Source organism: Hordeum vulgare, chromosome 7H (genome assembly GCF_904849725.1).
Source record: "Hordeum vulgare subsp. vulgare chromosome 7H, MorexV3_pseudomolecules_assembly, whole genome shotgun sequence".
Lineage (NCBI taxonomy): Eukaryota > Viridiplantae > Streptophyta > Magnoliopsida > Poales > Poaceae > Hordeum > Hordeum vulgare.
This window is the reverse complement of record NC_058524.1, coordinates 622,718,228-622,728,552: the sequence shown is the minus strand read 5'-3', so window position 1 is coordinate 622,728,552 and position 10,325 is coordinate 622,718,228.

Here is a 10,325-nt window from a genome sequence, read left to right as displayed (position 1 = left end):
AAAAAAGCTTGACCAAAGTATTTGTACTTTTTTTTTGCTCTCCACAATCAATACATGCCTAAACAAGAGCTAACTAGACCTTAAACTGAAGCTAAATAACACTAAGCAGCAGCTAACTGCAGGTAAATAACACTAAGCAGCACCTGGATCTGGTTTTGCAGCCGGTCCATTCGGTCCTAAAAGCTTGACCGAGCTTTCTCTGCTCCGGTCTGGTCCCTGACAATCAGCCCGCTGCAGAGCTCGGTCCGGTCCGGTCCGCCGGCGGCCGGTCCAAACGTCGGACCGGACCGGACCGGACCGTGTCCAGGCTGACCGCTGGGCGTTGCTGTGTTAGGTGGCGAACATGATGGTGGGTAACTCGATCGGTGTTGTGCCTGTTGCCGCCGCTTCCGCAAGGGACGACGATGCAATGAAAATGGCATGCCTCCGCGTGCATCTCCCTGTGTCCGCCGTCGTCGCTTCCGCGAGGGCCGTCAAGAACATCGGCCTTACTTGATCGTCGGCCGTCAAGGGCCTCAAGAACGGCTGGCGGAGGGAGAGCTTGCCCTGGACAGGTGGCGGCGCCGTCTCCATGTTCGACGCAGCCGAGAGATGATGACACAACGATCTGCGAGTTTTTTTTCCCGGCAGCGATCTGCGAGATGTTCGCTACATTCTGTTCACGTGGTTGATACTGAATCGAAGCATGTTGGTGTACCAATTCCAAATACGTGCCAACGTGATCAGGGATTCAAGGCTGCTTTAAGATATGTGCCAAGTGTGAGGTGTCAAAATCTGAGGAGGGGACCCAAACGGGAGTCTATGAGACCCCCGTCCCATAGAATTTTCTTCCCGAGTGACGTCCCGCGTAGTGGTTCAGGAACTATGTTTTTGCAACATATATACGGTATTGTAATAGTCTATGACGGATATATATTTTACAATAAAAGTTTTATTAAGATATTTTTGCAACAATATCTTAGTTTGAAATAAATTGCAACGGAACCTCAATTGCATAAATACATTCACAACAAAATAGTTACTGCAAAAAAAAACTGCAACAAAATTTATGTTGTAGAAATAATTCTGCATCAAGACCTGTGTTGCAGATCTGGAGTGGTAACAGCGTACTCGACTCGCTCGATGTAGAAAATTTGATGGTTCGCAACCTGGCTCAGCGGGAAGACGCGTAGCACACCCCAAGATCGATCCATGGTATGCATAATTGTCTCGTTCTTGAAAAATGTGATCTCTCCTCAAAGCATCTCCAACCCCCTGAGGCCCGGGTGTCATCGGAGGCGACGGCCGTCCCTTCCCCGTGCGCTCGGAGGTGGAGTCGGGGCTCCTTCCTGCCCAGCGGCGGTACTACTCCGCTGGTGACGGTCTAGCTTGGCGGCGGGGTTTCACGGGTCTCGAGTGCCCTTGACTCAGCGGCGTGGCCGTTGGCTGCGGGGCAGCGCGGTGTGCGGCTGCCCCGACGACGCCCGCTCAGCTCAGATTTGGAGCCTTTCTGACCTCATCTGGGCTAGGGTAGGCCGACGGTTCGGGGCGCGGCGGCGCAGCTTCGTTGTGATGCGGCGAGGCGGCGGTGGCTGCGGTGGTGATGGCTCCGGCGATCGGCGTGCTGCAGCGTTGCTGCTGGGACTGTCTAGATGGATTAGGGTCCGGACGGGCCTGTGGTGTCCTGGCAAGTCCGCGTCGCTACGTCCGGTCAGCTCCGCGTGGCGGTGGGGATTGTCCCTTCCTGTCGGCTGCGTTGCGGTTGCCCCTGAGCTCGGTATCTCCTCGTCCTCCCCCCAGGTCTCGTGTTGGTGGCCTCAGTCAGATGGTGAAGTATGTGCGGTAACCGTGGTGGCACGGGCTAGTGGGCGGTATGTTGGGCGGTGCATTTTCGATTGTCTGGGGTGACGGTGGTGGCTTCAGGGCGGCAGATATCCCTGATGGCTAGTTCGCCACCGGCACGGTTACGCCTGTGGGCGCCGCCGGACCTTCCTGAGGGGCGTCGGTGATACCCCTTTCCCAATGTCGTCCGCGTGCGGGGAAAATCTTAGGACTTGTTCGGGCAGCAGTGGCGTCGTCGGCGCATTCATTCCTGAAGGTGTTGCTTGGTACGCGAGGCTTCGGAGTGCAAGGCGTGCGGTGGTACTTCTTCGGAGGATGCAGTGGTTGTCGGCTATCTTCGCTTCGATGAGTTGCCGGCGTCGGCATTTGTTTGTTTCTTTTTCCTTTTAAGCTTGTTCGTGATACAGCTCCAACGAACTTGTTGTATCGGTTGATTGTTACTTTATAATATAAAGCGGGGAAACCTTTTTCCAGCATTATCTCGTTCTTTGAGCCTCTCTCCTAGAGGTACGTTCACTTTCCTATCTCTCTCCCGTACGTGCGCTGCGCTATCTATCTATCAACAGACTATCATTGGTGGGTAGCTGATTGAGCTCCGGCCATTCCAAACTAAGCCAAAAATCGATCAATAATATGCTTAATTGACACGCTCTTTTCACTTGCCAATTAAAGCGTGGGCTGCGCTATCTATCAATGCACTATCATTGCTAGACAGGTAATTGAGCGTGGTTCTGGACGTTGGGAACAACTTGACCCGCACGAGTGGCTGCCCGCCCGCCCAGAACCTCTCTCGTGCACCTAGCTAACCAAATGTAGGAGACCCATTTTGATTAGAGACTGGTCGGCCGGCCCCGTTTAAAACCACTAGTGGAAAACGGGTCTTTGGCCTGGACCCTTTAGTCCCGGCCTCCATCTGGACCGGGACTAAAGGCCCGGCCACGTCGTCCCAAATCGCAATGCCGCCCACGAGGCTTTGGTCCCGGCCCGTAAGGAGCCTTTAGTCTCGGTTTGTGTCTCAAACCGGGACTAAAGGGCTACGCGGTGTGCAGCCCGCATGTGCGCCACCTTTAGTCCCGGTTTGTGTCTCAAACCGGGACTAAAGTCCTCTGCTTATATATATTGGTCACAGCCCCCCTCTCCCCTCTTTCTTGCATTTTTCTTGGATGGAAGAGTGTGGGTGTGTGCTAGCTCTCCATTTTTCTTGGATGCACTAGAGATGCCGCTTCAGTTTACCGAACACAACTACGATATGAGATGCCCGAGCCACGCTTAAACCTGTTCCTCTTTATTTCTACTTATTCTAAAAGGTTAACAACTATATTTCCTCGTTTAGACCGTGCGGTACTAATTTTAAGGATCGTGATTGTATTTGACATACTGTCGTATAACGCAGATGAGCCATCCATGGATGTAAGGTGATCGACGCACAACCGCTTACAGAGAAGGCGTGCATTCTTTTCGAGATGCAGCCGATGCGAACAAGCATGGTGGTGGCTATATGTTTTGTCCATGTGTTGAATGTCGGAATGAGAAGGATTACACTTCCTCAAGAGTCATTCAGAGCCACCTGCTTCGGTCCGGTTTTATGTCGGGCTATAATGTTTGGACCAAGCACGGAGAAATAGGGGTTATGATGGAAGACGACGATGAAGAAGAAGAGAACGATGATGACAACTACCGATCTATGTTCCCTGAGTATGCTGATACCGCAATGGAAGACAATGAAGAAGAAGATCAGGATGAAGAGATTAGAATTCTCGGTCCTGTGTTTCTACACAATATGTTCCCCTTCGAGAGGTTCATGGGAGTCTTAAAGAAATATGTTCGTAACCGTGCTAGGCCAGAAGGAAGCATCTCGAAGGGCTATGGAACAGAGGAGGTCATTGAGTTTTGTGTGGACTTTCTTCCTGACCTTAAGCCGATTGGTGTTCCTAAATCTCGATATGAGGGTAGGCTGACAAGAAAAGGCACACTAGGAAGGAAAGCAAAAGTATGTATGGACGGGCATTCTTTCTCTCAAGCACACTAAACAGTTCTACACAATTCCACCGTGGTGGCTCCGTATATCGTGAGACACAAGAATATTCTACGCTCCGAAAACCCGGGGAAGGCTGACTCTTGGATTAAAGGGGAACACGAGAAGACTTTCGGCAGTTGGTTGCAGACACATCTCATGAATGACAACACCGTTGGAGATCAGCTGTACTGTTTGGCCAGGCCACCATCTTCGACTATATGTACTTTCCAAGGGTATGAGATAAATGGGAATACATTTTACACGGTTGCCCAAGATAAAAAGAGCACCAACCAAAATAGTGGTGTCCGCTTTGATGCAACAGACGAGAATGGGCACTGTTTGGAAACATATTACGGGTACATAGAGGAGATATGGGAACTTGACTATGGACCTACTTTTAAGATCCCTTTGTGTCGGTGCAAATGGGTGAAGCTGACAGGAGGCGGGGTAGTTGTAGACCAAAAGTACGGCATGACAACAGTGGATCTCAACAATCTTGCGTACATGGACGAACCATTTGTCCTAGCCAACGATGTCGCTCAGGTTTTCTATGTGAAGGACATGTCTACAAAAACGAGAAAAAGAAATCAGCAAAAGAAGATATCGTCCGATGAGCCAAAACTCCACATAGTTCTTTCAGGGAAAAGAAACATCGTGGGAGTAGATGACAAGACACACATGTCAGTAGATTATAATAAGTTTCATGAAATTCCGCCCTTCAAAGTGAAAACTGACCCAAGCATCCTACTGAATGATGAGGATTCTCCATGGCTACGACCCAGAAGAAAACATAAATAATAGATAGGAATATTGGTGCAATAATGTAATAATGTATTAAACCTTTTACGTAATGCATGTATGGAATATACTAAACCCAAGCATCGTTCGAAACCCTGATACTTCGAGAGAGATTGTCTGTTTTGTACACGAAGTGCATCCAGTTTTGTTCGTAGCCGTCTCAACTTTTTAACACATGTTATGTGGGTGAAATGATGATAGCATGACAACTTTCAACATTTTCAGAGTTCATTTGTAGTGCTTTTCAATTTCAGGGTCAACTAGCCCAAAAAAACAAAAGTAAATGCACGAAGAATACCAAATTAAGTCAGAAATTGCTGAAAATTTGTGATGTGCCTTTGAATGGTGCATTTTAAACACACAAAAAGTATGGAGTTCAAATAAGTTCAAAAAATGAAATCCCTTTGTAACAGATGAGTTCTCGTTCGAAACCCTCATACTTCGAGAGAGATTGTCTGTTTTGTACACGAAGTGCATCCAGTTTTTGTCGTAGCCCTCTCAACTTTTTAACACATGCTATGTGGGTGAAATGATGACACCATGCCAACTTTTAACATTTTCAGAGTTCATTTGTAGTGTTTTTCAATTTTAGGGTCAACTAGTTCAAAAAAAAGTAAATGCACGAAAAATACCAAATGAAGTCAGAAATTGTTGAAATTTTGTGATGTGCCTTTGAATGGTGCATTTTGAACACACAAAAAGTATGGAGTTCAAAAAAGTTCAAAAAAATGAAATCCCTTTGTAAGAGATGAGTTCTCGTTCGAAACCGTGATACTTCGAGAGAGATTGTCCGTTTTGTACACGAAGTGCATCCAACTTTTGTCGTAGCCCTCTCAACTTATTAACACATGCTATGTGGGTGAAATAATGATAGAATGCCAACTTTCAACATTTTGAGAGTTCATTTGTAGTGATTTTCAATTTCAGGGTCAACTAGCCCAAAAAAACAAAAGTAAATGCACGAAGAATACCAAATGAAGTCAGAAATTGTTGAAATTTTGTGATGTGCCTTTGAATGGTGCATTTTCAAGACACAAAATGTATGGAGTTCAAATAAGTTCAAAAAATGAAATCCCTTTGTAACAGATGAGTCTCGTTCGAAACCGTGATACTTCGAGAGAGATTGTCCGTTTTGTACACGAAGTGCATCCAGTTTTGGTCGTAGCCCTCTCAACTTTTTAACACATGCTATGTGGGTGAAATGATGATAGCATGCCAACTTTCAACATTTTCAGAATTCATTTGTAGTGCTTTTCAATTTCAGGGTCAACTAGCTCAAAAAAACAAAAGTAAATGCACGAAGAGTACCAAATTAAGTCAGAAATTGTTGAAATTTTGTGATGTGCCTTTGAATGGTGCATTTTGAACACACAAAAAGTATGGAGTTCAAATAAGTTCAAAAAAATGAAATCCCTTTGTAAGAGATGAGTTCTCGTTCGAAACCCTCATACTTCGAGAGAGATTGTCCGTTTTGTACACGAAGTGCATCCAATTTTTGTCGTAGCCCTCTCAACTTTTTAACACATGCTATGTGGGTGAAATGATGATAGAATGCCAACTTTCAACATTTCCAGAGTTCATTTGTAGTGATTTTCAATTTCAGGGTCAACTAGCCCAAAAAAAACAAAAGTAAATGCACGAAGAATACCAAATGAAGTCAGAAATTGTTGAAATTTTGTGATGTGCCTTTGAATGGTGCATTTTCAAGACACAAAATGTATGGAGTTCAAATAAGTTCAAAAAATGAAATCCCTTTGTAACAGATGAGTCTCGTTCGAAACCGTGATACTTCGAGAGAGATTGTCCGTTTTGTACACGAAGTGCATCCAGTTTTGGTCGTAGCCCTCTCAACTTTTTAACACATGCTATGTGGGTGAAATGATGATAGCATGCCAACTTTCAACATTTTCAGAGTTCATTTGTAGTGCTTTTCAATTTCAGGGTCAACTAGCTCAAAAAAACAAAAGTAAATGCACGAAGAGTACCAAATTAAGTCAGAAATTTTTGAAAATTTGTGATGTGCCTTTGAATGGTGCATCTTAAACACACAAAAAGTATGGAGTTCAAATAAGTTCAAAAAAATGAAATCCCTTTGTAACAGATGAGTTCTCGTTCGAAACCCTCATACTTCGAAAGAGATTGTCCGTTTTGTACACGAAGTGCATCCAGTTTTTGTCGTAACCCTCTCCACTTTTTAGCACATGCTATGTGCATGAAATGATGATAGCATGCCAACTTTCAACGTTTTCAGAGTTCATTTGTAGTGCTTTTTTAAATTTGAGGGTCAACTAGCTCAAAAAAAATAAGTAAATGCACGAAAAATACCAAATCAAGTCAGAAATTGTTGAAATTTTGTGATGTGCCTTTGAATGGTGCATTTTGAACACACAAAAAGTATGGAGTTCAAATAAGTTCAAAAAAATGAAATCCCTTTGTAAGAGATGAGTTCTCGTTCGAAACCCTCATACTTCGAGAGAGATTGTCCGTTTTGTACACGAAGTGCATCCAGTTTTTGTCGTAGCCCTCTCAACTTTTTAACAAATGCTATGTGGGTGAAATGATGATAGCATGCCAACTTTCAACATTTTCAGAGTTCATTTGTAGTGCTTTTCAATTTCAGGGTCAACTAGCTCAAAAAAACAAAAGTAAATGCACGAAGAGTACCAAATTAAGTCAGAAATTTTTGAAAATTTGTGATGTGCCTTTAAATGGTGCATCTTAAACACACAAAAAGTATGGAGTTCAAATAAGTTCAAAAAAATGAAATCCCTTTGTAACAGATGAGTTCTCGTTCGAAACCCTCATACTTCGAAAGAGATTGTCCGTTTTGTACACGAAGTGCATCCAGTTTTTGTCGTAACCCTCTACACTTTTTAGCACATGCTATGTGCATGAAATGATGATAGCATGCCAAGTTTCAACGTTTTCAGAGTTCATTTGTAGTGCTTTTCAATTTGAGGGTCAACTAGCTCAAAAAAATAAGTAATGCACGAAAAATACCAAATGAAGTCAGAAATTGTTGAAATTTTGTGATGTGCCTTTGAATGGTGCATTTTGAACACACAAAAAGTATGGAGTTCAAATAAGTTAAAAAAAATGAAATCCCTTTGTAAGAGATGAGTTCTTGTTCGAAACCCTGATACTTCGAGAGAGATTGTCCGTTTTATACACGAAGTGCATCCAGTTTTTTTCGTAGCCCTCTCAACTTTTTAACACATGCTATGTGGGTGAAATTATGATAGCATGCCAACTTTCAACATTTTCAGAGTTCATTTGTAGTGCTTTTCAATTTCAGGGTCAACTAGCTCAAAAAAAATAAGTAAATGCACGAAATATACCAAATGAAGTCAGAAATTGTTGAATTTTGTGATGTGCCTTTAAATGGTGCATTTTGAACACACAAAAAGTATGGAGTTCAAATAAGTTTAAAAAGATGAAATCCCTTTGTAAGAGATGAGTTCTCGTTCGAAATCCTGATACTTCGAGAGAGATTGTCCGTTTTGTACACGAAGTGCATCCAGTTTTTGTCGTAGCCCTCTCAACTTTTTAACACATGCTATGTGGGTGAAATGATGATAGCATGCCAACTTTTAACATTTTCAGAGTTCATTTGTAGTGTGTTTTTCAATTTTAGTGTCAACTAGCTCAAAAAAAATAAGTAAATGCACGAAATATACCAAATCAAGTCAGAAATTGTTGAAATTTTGTGATGTGCCTTTTAATGGTGCATTTTGAACACACAAAAAGTATGAAGTTCAAATAAGTTCAAAAAAATGAAATCCCTTTGTAAGAGATGAGTTCTCGTTCGAAACCGTGATACTTCGAGAGAGATTGTCCGTTTTGTACACGAAGTGCATCCAGTTTTTGTCGTAGCCCTCTCAACTTTTTAACACATGTTATGTGGGTGAAATTATGATAGCATGCCAACTTTCAACATTTTGAGAGTTCATTTGTAGTGATTTTCAATTTTAGGGTCAACTAGCCAAAAAAACAAAAGTAAATGCACGAAAAATACCAAATTAAGTCAGAAATTGTTGAAAATTTGTGATGTGCCTTTGAATGGTGCATTTTAAACACACAAAAATTATGGAGTTCAAATAAGTTCAAAAAATGAAATCCCTTTGTAACACATGAGTTCTCGTTCGAAATCCTCATACTTCGATAGAGATTGTCCGATTTGTACACGAAGTGCATCTAGTTTTTGCCGTAACCCTCTCAACTTTCTAGCACATGCTATGCAGGTGAAAATGATGATACCATGCCAACTTTCGACATTTTTAGAGTTCATTTGTAGTGATTTTCAATTTCAGGGTCAACTAGCTCAAAAAAATAAGTAAATTCACGAAAAATATCAAATGAAGTCAGAAATTTCATAAAGTTTTTTTTGTTAAAATACTTAATAGAAAACAAAAAAAGAGTCAATTAAAAAGAATCAACTAAAATATTAACTAAAATGTAAGAATAATTTACTAAAATTTTCAAAGTGCTTATTTGTTGGAAAGAATCAAGTAAAACATTAACTAAAAAGAAACAAAAAAAGATCAACTCAATAGAAAACTAAAATAGAAGAGAAAAATAAATAAAGCAAAGAACAAAACAAAAATAATGGAAAAAAATTGAAACTATATGAGAATTTATAGAGAAAATTCAACCTAAATTCAAAGTGACCTCACTTTGAATTTAGGTTGAATTTTGTCCATAATTTCAAATATATTTTCAATTTTTAAATTTACAGTGTGTTTAGGCCCGTAAGCCTGCTTTGGAGAGGAGCTCAACACGGTTGGGACAACGGGGCTTATAAACCAGTGGTGGCTCCTCTCGACAAGCGAGGTGGGACTAAACTTTGGAATGCCGCCAGCCCGAGCATTTAGTCCCGGTTCGTGGCACGAACCGTGACTAAAGACACCCTTTAGTCCCGGGTGGAGCCACGACCCCGGACTAAAGCCCCTCGTTTCCCGCCTCCTCGCGTGCCGAAAAGGGGTCTTTAGCCCCGGGTCGTGGCTAGACCCGGGACTAAAGGGTGTCTTTAGTCCCGGCTCGAGCCCCGACCCGGGATTAAAGGCCCGTGCTTCCCGCCTTTTGGTCTGCCGAAAAGGGTCTTTAGTCTCGGGTCGTGGCTCCACCCGGGACTAAAGGTGGTCTTTAGTCCCGGTTTGAGCCCTGCACCGGGACTAAAGATCCTACTATATATACGGCCCCGACAAAAATCCAAATCCAAAGGCCATTTTTGTTCTCTTCTTCCTCTCGCTCGCGTGCGCACCGGACGACGCCGCCAGGCTACCGGACCTCCACCTCGCTCTCGCCGTCGTCGACGCCCGCCGTCCTCCCCCCTCCCCCCCCCCCCCCGCTCCAAGCACCGCCGGTCGACCCCCTCCCCTCCCACTCCGGTAAGCCCCCGCCCCCTCCTCCCCATGCCTCCGCCGGACGAGACCCCAAGGACGAGCCGCCTCCCCTCCTCCCCTCGTCGTGGCTAGACCCGAAGGACGAGCCGCCGGCGCCCGCCGGTCGGGACGCCACCGCCGCCGTCGTGCCGGTGAGGAGGAGAAGTAGAAGAAGAGGAGGAGGAGAAGTAGAAGAAGAGGAGGAGGAGTAGAAGAAGAGGAGAAGAAAAGGAAGAAGAAGAGGAGGAGAAGAAGATTTTTTTTGTCATTTAATTCCTATTGTTATTAGGTTTGTGCTAGATTATTAG